The following is a 14,372-nucleotide window of genomic DNA, read 5'->3' as shown; positions in this document are numbered from 1 at the left end:
GTTCTAATAGGCCTGCCTCGTTGGCTGTCAGGATAACGGAGGATTTGGCGGAGGGGCTGGGTGCCGTGCTCGGCGGAGATAATTAGAAGGTGCGCCGGGAGGAGGGAGAGAGAGAGGCTGGCTTATACATGGTCATGGCAGGGGAGAGTGTGTGTTCAGGGAAGTCCTGGCTGACACAGCATGGTCTGGACGCCAGGATGTTTATTTGGGGACATTTTGTGGGTTGCTAGGCAGCATTTTTTTTTTTTATTGTACTGCTGCAGCCGTTAACTATCAGTTGGTGTTTACTGACCACCTATTATGTGCTTGGCCCTGCTCGCCCAGGCCTGTATCCCCATCCTGCACAGAAGCTCAAGAGGATGAAAGGCTGATTCAGGCTCAAGCACCTGCCAGCAGGAAGCTGATTGACAATCTATTGTGCTATTTCCCCACAAGGAGGTTAATATGGCCAACCAGAGTGTTTCGCTTATTTTATTTTTATGTTTTTATGGATTTCAGAGAAGAAGGGAGAGGGAGAGAGAAACATCAATGATGAGAGATAATTACGTATCGGCTGCCTCCTGCACTCCCCCTACTGGGGATCCAGCCTGCAACCTGGGCATTATTGGGAATGGAACCATGACCTCCTGGTTCATAGGTCCATGCTCAACCACTGAGCCACGCTGGGTAGAAAAGTCTGGAACCACTAACAGATTTGATAAGCAGAACAATTCTTAGGTGTTTTCCAAGTAGCCACTCAGAAATGCAAATCTTCCCAAAGAGATGACTCAGAGGCCACGTGACAGACACCAGGGCCACGAGAAGGCTCGTGTGATCTGCTAGGACATTTCCTCCTCATCTCCTGGCTCTGTCCTTAGCTGCCACTGAGCAATGGTTTTGCTGACTCATGGCCATGACTAAGACTCTGTCTGGATGGAAAAACTTCAAACTGAATTGATGCCCTAACCTGTTTGGCTCAGTGGATAGAACTTCAGCCTGTGGACTGAAGGGTCCCAGGTTCGATTCCGGTCAAGGGCATGTGCCTTGGTTGCGGGCACATCCCCAGTGGGGGGTGTGCAGGAGGCAGCTGATGGATGTTTCTCTCTCATCGATGTTTCCAGCTCTCTATCCCTCTCTCCTCCTCTCTGTAAAACATCAATAAAATATTAAAAAACAAACAAACAAAGAAAAACTGACTTGAAGGAGCTCAAAAGTGGAAAAAGACATGATGCATCCTAACACAGAGGTGTGGGGGAGGTAGGAGGAGGGTAAAGGGGGATAAATGGTGATGGAAGGAGACTTGACTGAGGATGGTGAATGCCCGGGACAATATACAGACGCTGTGTTGTGGAATTGTACACCTGAATCCTATATAATTTTATGAACCAATGTCACCCCAACAAACTCAATGAAAAAAGCCATGAGTAGGGTGATGGCAGTATGTCCCAGTTTGTGGGGCAAGCTTTGTAGCTGTCTTCTGTTCTGCTTTCCGCAGCCATTATTAATCGCATCCCCCTTCCTTCTCCGAAGTGCCCGACCAGGACAGTAAGTTACGTTGTCACTGGAGACACGAGGAGGAAGTGACCTCTCTTTCCTAAGGACTAGCTGCACATGCTGGGGTGCCTAGTGAGTGGCTGGAGTTGGGGGGACGTCAGGCTGTCTTGTCCGGCCCGGTGTGGATAATGCTGCTATTTATAGCCACCTGTGGGCGCTCAGGCAGGAGGGACGAAGGTAATTCCGGCAAAGCTAATTTAAATATTGTATTTATCCCAAGGTGAACTCTTAGCCCTCGCCGGTCTGAAGTCCCTGACGCAGGCTGTGGAAGGCACAAGTCTTCAAGAGGGCCAGAGCCTGGCCAGTGTGGCCCAGTGGTTGAGTGCTGATCTATGAACCAGGACGTCAGGGTTCAATTCCTGGTCAGGGCCTATGCCTGGGTCATGGGCTCATTCCCAGTAGGGGGCATGCAGGAGGAAGCCATTAATAACTCTCTCTCTCACCATCGATGTTTCTCTCTCCCTCCCTCTCCCTCTCTTAAATCAATAAAAAAAAAAAAAAAAATTACAAAAAAAAAAAAAGAACCAGACACATAGAGTTAAATAATTGTTATTTTTCTCACTGCATATGCTTAATGCTCTCTAGAGAGGATTTTCCATCATTAGGTAAAAGCTGTTTTCAAAAGACTTGAGAAGATGCTGCCCATCACGTGGCATTCTGGATAACAGCCTATCAGCTCTCTCCTTATTGGCTGGTTGCTTTCAAGTTTATGAAAGGGTCCCAGCAGTTTCGCTAACATTTGCCTCCTGGTGTAACGGGCCCCAATATTTTGCAAGTTATGCCCCTCGATGAACCCAGGGCACGGCAGAATAAGTTAAATTAATTAGAGCAGATAATTGTTCCAGCTAAGCATCGTCTTGCATGAAGCACCAACTCAACAAGCTTCCTTTGTTCCTAAAATCCCCCCTTGACTGACACGTAAGAGCAAAGTAATATGAGGTTCAATTCTGTTTAATAGCATCTGATTGTATTCTCTTGATAAGTCAGGTAATTAAGTAATTTCTCTGTAATTATTAGTATTAATTTTATACATCCTTTCTGGTTACCCAGAATTATTATTCTGACTCTCAGAGTGGCAATTATTGTTCATTTCGGATTCTACATTGACTTGCGCTAAGTGATTCTGAATCTTGAAACTATTGTGTTTGTTGAGACTCTGGAAACGCGTACTCCGAGAACCTGCCCACTTCTTAGCTCATTTAGTTTGTGATTTCATTAGGTGGTTTTACAAAATGAATTTGGCCGTGTCTGAAATCATCATGCTCAATTCATCAACAGCCATTGTTTTTGTCAAGTGACAGAATAGGCTGTTTTGTGAAGGTTGTCAGGATGCTTTGAGAGGGTCTTGCACAATCTTCATCTTCTCCCTCTTCCTCCTCCTCCTTCTCCTCTTCCTCTTCTTCTTCTTTGAACACGAGGTCTTGGGTCCAATGTCTTCTTCCACCCTTTTCCTCATCCCTTCCCTTCACTTATAAATACTTCTTTGTTTTTTCAACTCTCCTTGTCTTGAGCCTTATTATCCTTCATCCTCCAAGCCAGATATTGCCAATCCACAATGATAGGAGAGCAAGAAGAAGGTTCTAGAAGGTCGAGCCACACAGGCTGGTGGTATTGAGGAAGGCGGGGATTGGAGCCGGGGCAGCTCCTGGGGATTCCTGGGTAGGCCTGTGATGGTGCAGGAAGCTGGCAGAAATAGCCTGGAAGTGACATGAGAAACTGCTAGGCAGTCTAGAGCGCGGGGAGGGGAAAGTGAATTAATTTCTCCAGATCTGAGCTGAGAGCAGCAGCCTAGGACGCCGATGGAGTGAGAGCCAGGAGCGGGCAGGGGACTCGGCCATTTTCGGATGCCATGCTGATTCCTCCTCTCTCCCTTCCAAGGGGCACGGGGCGCCGTGTTGTGGTTTTCCTTGCTGCCTGGTGCGTGGCTCCGGGAAGGGACACTGGCTACACTGGAGTGAGCCATGGATGCCTGTGTCTGACTCGGCGCCGGGCCTTCAGTGCCGAAAACCAGGCTGGGAACTCAGCCGTTTCTCAGCCGGCAGTTCTGATCGAACCTCTGATTGATGGGCACACAGTTCGGGGAGAGGCAACAAAGAGATGGTGGCCGAGAGGAGACAGAAGCCATGCGACTGGTGAACGAGTGACCCGGGCTGGGGAACACTGCCCCATCCCAGAGTCACTCAGGCACTCGGGGTCCTCCCAGGGCACACGGGCATCGGCACCTGGGCCACGACCCCGGCTGCGTGCCAGCTGGCAGGAGGCCCCGGAGGTGACTCAGCCCGGGCGGGGAGGCGGCATGCATCGCTTCTCACACATTCCTCTGCACACAGGTCAGTCATGGGACCACATCTCAGTGCAACACGCAAGGACAGAACTGTATTCCTAAGCCCCAGGGAAACAGGGACAGATCTTGGTGGGCAACTAGCAGTCCCACCTGGTGGACTTTTCATAAATATACTAGAGGCCCCGTGCACGGATTCATGCACTAGTGGGGTCCCTCGGCCTGGCCTGCAGGTATCAGGCTGAAACTGGCTCTCCGACATCCCCCGAGGGGTCCTGGATTGCAAGAGGGCACAGGCCAACGCCTAGAAAGTCACATGACCATGTCCCGGGAAAGGCCCGAGACTGCCCAGGAAGACACTAGACTACTGGAAACACCATCTTCCAAACCAGTGGTGCTTAGGGGACTGTGTGCTCTTTGTAATCCAATTTCACTTGAATCGCTGTTTACAACCCGCTCAACATGTGTTTACGACAGAGAATCAGGATCGGGATAATTTCTTTTCCTTTACATATGCCTCGGGCCCCCCCCCCCCCCCCCCGCCCCATTCTTTCTATCTCTACTTTGCAATGCACTTCCCTCTGTTAAATACATCAAATAAGTTAACAGTCTAAATGTCCTTGTCTTTTAGCATCTCCTTGCTGTATTTCCTTTGCTCAGCCCTTCATCAAGAAAAGTAACTTCCAGCCGAAACCAGTTTGGCTCAGTGGATAGAGCATCAGCCTGCGGACTGAAAGGTCCCGGGTTGGATTCCGGTCAAGGGTATGTACCTTGGTTGCAGGCACATCCCCAGTAGGGGATGTGCAGGAGGCAGCTGATCGATGTTTCTCTCTCATTGATGTTTCTAGCTCTCTATCCCTCTCCTTTCCTTCCTGTAAAAAAATCAATAAAATATATTTAAAAAAGAAAAAGTAACTTCCCTTTTTTCAAGAGTTTTCCAAATGGCCTATATGCATGAGTCATCACAGATGATTCTTTTTTTTTTTTTTTAATATATTTTATTGAATTTTTACAGAGAGGAAGAGAGAGGGATAGAGAGTTAGAAACATCGATGAGAGAGAATCATCGATCAGTTGCCTCTTGCACACCCCCTACTGGGGATGTGCCCGCAACCAAGGTACATGCCCTTGACCGGAATCGAACCCGGGACCTTTTTGGTCCATAGGCCGACGCTCTATCCACTGAGCCAAACCGGTTTCGGCATCACAGATGACTCTTAAATTGCCTCGCACATAAATCTCTCCTCAAGGTTTTCTATACCAGACACCTAGGCACCTGGGATAGATCTGTATACCTCATGAGGATTGCCACATGCAAGAAGTCAAATACACGATATTCAAAATTAAAAGGACATCCATGTGTCAGTATGCATCACGTATTTAATTTTTCTTCAGCATTTTCTTCCCTGCTCCTCGCTGATGCGTCACCATGAACTTACAGAGGCTGAGCCCTTTGGAGAGAGGAGCGCCTGGGAGCTAATAATTACAGTAAAAACACCGTTCCTACAGCATTCTATTTGTGCCAGGAGTCTGCCTGCTTCCTTCGGAACAGAATCCCCGGATGCTCATAGAGAGAAGCATCCCATGCTTCTTTGAGTTCCTGGAGAGGCAGGCGCATTTGGCTCGGTGCAGGCACCACTAAGCTGCCCGTTTTGATGGAATTGGACAGCAGCATTGATGACGAGGCTGTCCGCCGGCTGCTCAATTCATAGGATCTATTCAATGGGCCGGCAGGCCTGCTCCGCTAGTGGGTTCCCTCGGGTCACGTGGTGCATCTCAGCGTCCTCGTATCTATTCCTGCTTCCCTCCAGAGGTGAGCGCCGGGGATTCCGCCGGAACTCAATACTCCCCGAGCTGATGCTTTGTTGACTCAAGTGTGGCATCGCGGCTGTCAGGAGCCACATCCACTCTGCTCCAGTTTCCACAGGCGAGACTGAGGAGCCTGGGATGAATGCTCCCCAGCCAGCCCCGGGGGGCCGCTCCGACCCACATTGTCTCGGAAGAGCCAGCTCTGCGGATCGGGGGCAATTTTAGCGCCGAAGTTATCATCTGAGCCCAGTGCGGCCAGTGAGCGTGGCCAACTCGGGTATTTTGGGGGATTCCAATAGCGACTGAGGCCTAGCACGTGGTCGACCTTGAGGATGCGCCAAGATGGAACTTAAAGGGGACGTGTGTTCTGCTCTGATCGGACGTGGTGTTTTACGTCTATCAATGCGGTCGAGGTAGCTGATGGTGTTGTCCAGTTTTTGTAAATCCTTCATGGTTTTTGGCCTAGATGCTCTATCAAATATGTGAATGTAGCATTGAAGTCTCCAAGGGATACTGTTGCAATTGTCTTTTTTTTTTTTTAATATATTTTATTGATTTTGTACAGAGAGGAAGGGAGAGAGATAGAGAGTTAGAAACATCGATGAGAGAGAGTCATAGATCAGCTACCTCTTGCACAACCCCCACCGGGGATGTGCCTGCAACCAAGGTACATGCCCTTGACAGGAATCGAACCCGGGACCTTTCAGTCCCCAAGCCGACGCTCTATCCATTGAGCCAAATCGATTTCAGCGCAATTGTCTGTTTTGCCCAGCTTTAGATCTGATGGCTTAGGGAGAGGATTTGCTGAACTTCTCACTCTGTCCTTCTGAACTACCATCTCTTTATGGCTATTTTAACCAACATTTTGGAAGACTTCTTTACATAGGATGACACTCAACCAACTGAGCCACATGGGCCATGCCTGTGTGTGCTTTTCTAGAAACTCCGACTGACCATCCCTACCATCCACAGAGCCCCACCCCTCACCTTGCCTGTCAGCCTTAGAAGGATTCCAAAGCTTGGGGACTGTTAGTAGAGATGGCTGGCTCTCAGTTGGCCTATTAATTTATTTTTTATTTTTTCACGAGTCCCAAGTTCACCTTCCTTTCCGTTATTAAGTGCTTTGCTTCTCCCAGGTTCACGGTAGAGCCGCCTGTGGGACCTCCAGCCTTGCCGTCGCTGCTACCGCGACCGAAATCAATATTAATCATATGCGGCTTGATATTGTAATTGAACACTTTTTACGCAGATGGTATTAACTGATAAAATATGGCGTCCTCATGAAAAAACATTACCTTGAAATATTAGCCTTGTGATATGTTAATTTCTCAGGAGGATATGACTGCAGATATATGAGCAGAGGTAAATTTCCCAGCACTTGGCTGACAAATTCCATGTCAACATAACTCTCCAGAATTTGTATTACTACTTGGCGGTGACTTATATGATGATGTATAACAACTTAAGGGGTTTTAAAATGCAGTATTTTGACTAATGTGGTTTGGTAAATAGCGTTGGTGATCAGGCCCCTTTCTTTGTCTCCACCCCCCCCCCCCCAATTTCTGTGATCCTGACAAAAGCCGGTAATAATCATAAAAATCACCTCTCCAGATGGAAAAGGCCCACTCCATCACCGGTGGCTCCTGGGAGCGCTCCAAGCACCGCCGGGAGCCGAGCCGTGGGAGCCTGCGAGCCAGACGCACGCCCGGCAGCACCTCCTGCTCCTATGGGGGCCCGGCCTCCAGTTCTAGTTCCTGAGAACTTCAGCCACGTGACTCATCCTCCACAGCCACGTGACTCTGAGCAGCTCTAAGCCCCCTGTGTGTTCCTGTGTGCTCCCACCCTTAGGGGTGAGTCTGTCATTCTGATGCTCTTAAAAATAAAGTATATATATATGGATTTCAGAGAGGAAGGGAGAGAGAGAGATTAAAACCATCACTGATGAGAGAGAATCATTGGCTGCCTCCTGCACGCCCCACCCTCGGGATTGAGCCTGCAACCTGGGCATGTGCCCTGACCTGGAATTGAACCGTGACCTCCTGGTTCATAGGTTGACGCTCAACCACTGAGCCATGCTGGCCGGGCTCATTCTGATGCCCTTAACCACAGGAAATGCACCCTGTCCCTGGCTGTGTGCTCTGGCCTTGGGGTCCCCAAGCCTCTGTCTGTTGGCTGAGGGTGGTGAGACGATCTGCTTTCTGGGACAGCGTCGCTTTGACCACTGGTACCAAGTACAACTCCAAATCTCAACAAAACCTTCTCCTCTCCTCTCTGTCTCCCCCCATCCTGGTGGACCCTTCCCCGTGCTTCTTCCATCTCCTCGCTTTCCACAGCCCGTTCTCTACTGGGCTCTGGCCAGATGGATGGCCACTGGTGTGACATGAAACAGCCAATGCCCTTGATCAGAAACTCCCGAGGCAGTTTCTGGAAAGCCTCCCGAGCACTAGACCAGCTGAAGGCGTATGGCAAGGCCAGAGAGAAGGACAGCGGGCCGGCAAGACAGACGGACAGCCCAGACACTGAGTTGGGGGATGTAGTTAAAGGTACCAAGCCATTTCTGGTTCAGGACGAGTCCGAACATCAGAGTGGGCAGCAGGCAATGGGAGGGTCTCTCCATCGCCAAAGTTGCCTCTTCCTTATGAAATATTCCTTCCCTTTTATTTTTAATACCAGGGCCAGTGATTTTCAACTTTTTCCACCTCAGGGCACACATAAACGAATGACTCAAGTTCTGGGGCACACCAAAAAATGTGTTTTCCACCGATGGGACAAAAAAATAGGTATAATTTTTATTCATTCACACCGGATGGTTATTGTTGTGTTGGCTGTTGTCATCTTCTTATTTAAAAATCTAAGTGGCCCTGCCTAAATTGTCAGGTATTGCACGTTTCAAAAATTCAATGTCAGAGACTAATTATGAAAACGAGGCAAAGAAATCTTGACTTTTTTAAATGGAAAACTTTAGTTCTAGAGCTGTTTCAGATGCAAAGCAACACTGAGATTTCCCATCCACCCCCTGGGCTCCCACAGGCACAGCCCCCCATTAACATCACCAGCGTGGAGCATCTATAACAATAAAAGCACAATATGCTAATTAGACCGGACAGCCAAACGACCTTCCAGACAAAGCCGAGCCCCTTGCATGAATTTCATGCACTGAGCCTCTAGTTTGAATAATCACAAACCTGCACAGACACATCATTGTCTTCCAGAGTCCACAGTCCACACCGCGGTTCACTCTTAGAGTTGCACACGCTATGGTTTTGACACATGTAAAGTGACATATATCTGCCATCGCAGTATCACCGTTTCATTGCCCTCCACATTCCCGGTGCCCCATCTGGTCACCCCTCCCTTCCAACAGCCCCTGGCAGCCACTGACCTGTTAGCTGTCTCCATGCTTCCGCCTTTTCCAGAGGGTCAGAGAGGATGTAGTTTTCCAGCTTGACTTCCTCCACTTAAGGTTCCTCCATGCCTTCTCACGGTTTGAGCGCTCATCTCTTTTAGCAACAGCTGTGTAAGATGAGGAAAATAAGGCCACTTGAAATCTTTTGATTCAAGTAAACTCTGACATTCTCATTAAATTGACATGTGTCATCTCCAATAGACTTTTTTTTTTTTTTAAATACTTTTATTGATTTCAGAGAGGGAGAGGGAGACAGAGACAGAAACATCAATGATTAGAGAGAATCATGGATCAGCTGCCTCCTGCATGCCCCACACTGGGGATCGGGCCTGCAACCCTGGCATATGCCCTGGCCAGGATTCAAACCATGACCTCCTGGTTCATAGGTCCATGCTCAACCACTGAGCTATGCCAGCCGGGCCCTAACAGACCTTTTGCATTGTATAAGCTGGTCTTGGATGAGTCAGAAATAGTGCCAACGAGAGTCTCATATCAAGCCTTGTAGGCCAGTGAGCTCAGTAACTTTGTGACGTATTAGAGTGTTATTTCTTAAAAATTTCTACTGATGGAATGAAGGCAGAGGCAGATCAGTAATTGCTCTTTGGGGCAAACCTACTAATATGACTGAAGTTCCAAGCTTCCTTTCGTGAGAAGGACTATGATGAGGAGAGGAAATTTATATATATATATATATATATATATATATATATATATATATTTATATATTTATATATTTATATATTTATATATTTATATATTTATAATTTATATAATTTTTTTAAATTTATAATTGCCACTCCCTTAGTTCAGTAGACGGGGAAACAGTAAGATCTGATGATGGAAACATCACAGAACTTAAAACCACTGAGATACAGAGTTTAAAGCTCAGGTTTGCACCCTGGCCGGTGTGGCTCAGTGGCGAGAGCATCAGCCTGAGGACCAGAGGCTCCCAGGTTGGATTCTGGTCAAGGGCATGTACGTCTGTTGCAGGCTCCTTCCCGTCCAGGGCACAGGCCGGAGGCAACCAGTCCATGTGTTTCGCTCACATCGAAGTTTCTCTCTGTCTCTCCCTCTCTCTTCCACTCTCTCTAAAAATCAATGGAAAAATATCCTCGGGGGAGCATTAAAACTAAAACAAAACAAATAAAGTTCGGCCTTGCTGTGGCCTGAGAAGTCCTAACTTAACTTCTCTCTGTTTACGTCTTCTCTTCTGCAACTGAGAGTATTTGACCTGGTAAAAGAGCCCGTATCTGCTAATACAGTTGGGAGTTGCGTGGAAAAAGGTCCTCAGGCCGAAGACCAGGTAGAACCACACATCAGGACCGTGTGCGCGGGTGGATTTGCTACTACATACCTGTTACATGTGCCAACCCTCCCTTACGCATGTTATTTCACTTAATCCTTACGACAACTTGGCAAAGTCTGTTTTATTGCCCGTGTTTTACAGATGAGGAACCGTTCGAGCAGGGCTGCTTCGGTGGGTTTTGGAACCAGAACTGTTTTCCTTGAAACCTCACACTCTTTCCGGGACACCACACAGCAGCCCTGAGGTCCCACGGAGATGGATGTGGCGTGTTTAATAAGGAAAGGCTTTTAAAAAATGAGCTGCGAAAACCAGGAAGAGGAAAGCCTTATATTTAAAAGGGGAACAAAAACACCTGAGAGCAATGCAGGGGCTGCCTAGAGCAGGGGTCTTCAAACTACGGCCCGCGGGCCACATGCGGCCCGCAGAGGAGTCTGATCCGGCCCGCCAGGTTTTTTGGGCAGTGAGCGCAGCCGAGGTGTTACAGTAGGAATTAGTAGTTCATATAGTCCGGCCCTCCAGCTCTCTGAGGGACAGTGATCTGGCCCCCACTTTGAAAAGTTTGAGGACCCCTGGCCTAGAGGCACGTTTCAGTCCCTTTCCCATGGGCCTGCTCGGGCTGGGCCTCCGTGAGGAGGACTCGGGGTAGTGATGAATGACACGCAAGAACCACAGGATCTTGTCATTTCATTCTTTGGTGGGAAACTCCCGGGAAAGGAGCAAAACATACAGGAAACACTTTTATAAAAAAATTTTTATTGATTTTTTACAGAGAGGAAGGGAGAGGGATAGAGAGTTCGAAACATTGATGAGAGAGCAGCGTCATTCAGCTGCCTCTTGCACCCCCTCCCCCCGCACTGGGGATGTGCCCGCAACCAAGGTACATGCCTTTGACCAGAATCGAACCTGGGACCCCGCAGTCTGCAGACCGATGCTCTACCCACTGAGCCACACCGGCTTCGGCCCCAAGTGTGTTTTGTCTTGGGCAATTCGGAGCATCCTGGGCTGGTACCTGTTGTATTTCTGAGCATTGTGTCACTCGGCTGGTTAGAAAGGTTGGGGCGAGGGGAGGAGGGTGGCGGGGGGCGGGGGGAGGAAGCTGTACTTGATCCTCATGGAGGCCAGTTAAAATTAATTGGAAAAAGCTTTTAAAGACCCGAGATGCAGACCAAATGTATCTTCGCCCGGCGGCCTCATCCCGCACGGAACACGGGGGTCACGGCGAAGCCGCAGATTTATGCGGACGGCCCGGGTGATGGAAAATGAGACAAAAGCATTTGGATTTTATTATTCCATTTACGCTGACCCGGGGCCATTAAGGGTTTGGAGAGCCTGTTTTATGTATTCAGCTGGTCGCCACACTGACAGGCATTTGGAGTCACTTAAACAAACCGCCAGGGCCCACAGCTGCAACAACACGCGGCCGAGGCAGGTGAGGGCGGGCCGGGCCGCCGCGTCAATGGCAGGTGCACAGAAAGGAGGAGGGTTATTTATTTGGCTTCTTCGAGGTCCTTTCTGGGGGGTCACTGCCTGCCCCATCCGGGGATCTTGGTTTCCAGTTGGCCTGGACACTGGCACTGGTTTGGGGTGTGGATAGAGGGCGGGCACATGGGGGGCCGAGCCCAGCTTTCCAGGAATGCTGTTTTGTGTGTGTGTGTGTGTGTGTGTGTGTGTGTGTGTGTGTGTTTCTGTATTTAAGTTGCACTTTGGAGGTTGTCTAGTGGCAGAAAGCCGGTGAGTTATTATTCTTATTATTTTTTAAGATTTAGGCTGATCTGCCCTAGTCCATTTGGCTCAGTGGACAGAGCATTGGCCTGCAGACTGAAGGGTCCCGGGTTCGATTCCCGTCAAGGGCACGTATCTTGGTTGCAGGCTCCCCCTCTCAGCCTCAGCCCTGGTCGGGGCTCATGCAGGAGGCAACCAATGGATGTATTTCTCTCCCATCGATGTTTCTCTCTGTCTCTCCCTCTCTCTTCTCCCTTGTCTAAAAATCAATGGAAAAAATATGCTCAGGTGAGGATTAAAAAAAAAGAAAAAGATTTAGGTTGCTTTATTTTTTTAATTTTAAAAATGTGGTTGTGTTATTATTTATTTATTTAAAAATACATATCTTTATCGATTTCAGAGACGAAGAAAGAGGGAAAGAGATAGATACATCAATGATGAGAGAGAATCATGGATCAGCTGCCTCCGCATGTCCCCTACTGGGGATCAAGCCCAAAACCCAGGCATGTGCCCTGGACCAGAATCCAATCTGTGCCCTTCAGTCTGCAGGCCAACAATCTATCTACTGAGCCAAACTGGCTAGGGTCATGATCGGCAAACTGCAGCTCGTGAGCCACATGCGGCTCTTTGGTCCCTTGAATGCGGCTCCCCCACAAAATACCACGGCCTGGGCGAGTCTATTTTGAAGAAGTGGCCTTAAAAGAAGTTCAAGTTTAAAAAAAATGTGGCTTTCCAAAGAGATTTCAATCATTGTGCTGTTGGTATTTGGCTCTGTTGACTGATGAGTTTGCTGACCACTGGCCTAGAGCAAGATATTGTTCCCATTCTACAGATGGGAAGACTGAGGCTGGCAGAGGCGGAAGGACTTGTTCAAGAGCCACATGACAGAAGGCGAGTTCTTTCTGCCACAGCACGGACCACGTACGCCCTTCTTTGCAAAACTCGCTTTGCCCAATGCTCAGCAAGAGGCGCAATTAGCAAACAGCATCCAGGTGCGTGGGCTCTGCAAGCCAGAGACACGCAAGTGAAGGAGGGGGTAGTAAGGGGGCGCCCCAAGGGCGTGGGGCCCGCTGTGCCCTTTCACCCCCAGAGCGCACTCCTTCAGAACCCCGAAGGGAGTGTGGACAAGCTAATTGAGGGTCTCTGCTTTATTTCAGACGGTCCCTCTGGGGTCTGTTCCTCATAGAAAGCCATCAGGACTTTGAACTATTAATCACTTGCCACAAAGACTGATTTTCCCACTTTTTCCCCCCGCCCCCACCCGGACACTCCCCCGAAAAACACTCCGTGCGTTCCACCACTCTGTGTTCTTTTCTTTGATGTTCCTCCCCCGTGTCTGAAAACCGGGGAGAGGACCAACAGAGACCTCACATTCTTAAATGGACACTGGTTTTTATTCCAGAGTCGTCTTAAATGGAACTAGATCTCAATTGGGCTTCCAAACAGCTTTCTCTGGAGAGATTCAAGTACCCGCATGACAATGAGAGAGTCACCGAACCGGCTGTCTTTTTCAAAGTATTTCAAAATGTTGGTACCAGACCGATCCCTACATTTGCTTCCTGCTTGAATTTGAAAACAGTCACCTGAACAACCAGGATTGCCTGCCCTCTTTAGGGTAAGGTAGAAAAATAAGAAAATTTTTAGCTGTATTATTTCGTTATTTAAAATAATTTTTTTTCCACCGAAACCGGTTTGGCTCAATGGATAGAGAGTCAGCTTGGGGACTGAAGGGACCCGGGTTTGATTCTGGTCAGGGGCATGTACCTTGGTTGTGGGCACATCCCCAGTGCGGGGGGGGGGGGGGCAGGGGGCAGCTGATCAATGTCTCTCTCTCATCGATGTTTCTAACTCTCTATCCCTCTCCTTTCCTCTCTGTAAAAAAAATCAATAAAATATATTTAAAAATAAAATAAAATGAAAGCCCCGATTTTTGGAAATAAGACCCGGGACAAAGTGTTCAAAAGCGGTACGTCTGGTCGCCTTAATTATTTAGAGGGGATTTTGGCTGAGCTGGGGGGCGGGGGAGGCGAAGGGAAGGCGGGGTTTTCTACGCTGTCCAGTTAGACAGGCTCTGAATGGAGAGACAGCTCTGCTCAGCCCTCAGCACGCGTTTTGGGCATTTCTAGGAAACGCTGCATAAAGAGAGACCCCGAAAATAAAACCTGACGCGACGACTCTGGCACATTCGCCTGCACTGCGGTGGAACTACATGGAAACCATAAACGGCGCAAATTGCTACCACGTGAAGGGCCCTCTGGGTTGGGTTAGCGCCTTCCTGGCAGACAAAGGGAGGCCAGAAACCGTGTTGACTGCAAG

Source organism: Pipistrellus hanaki, assembly GCF_964339955.1.
Source record: "Pipistrellus hanaki genome assembly, chromosome: 21".
In the NCBI taxonomy this organism is placed as follows: Eukaryota; Metazoa; Chordata; class Mammalia; order Chiroptera; family Vespertilionidae; genus Pipistrellus; species Pipistrellus hanaki.
The sequence above is the reverse complement of the archived record's forward strand: the minus strand, read 5'-3'. Positions refer to the sequence as shown.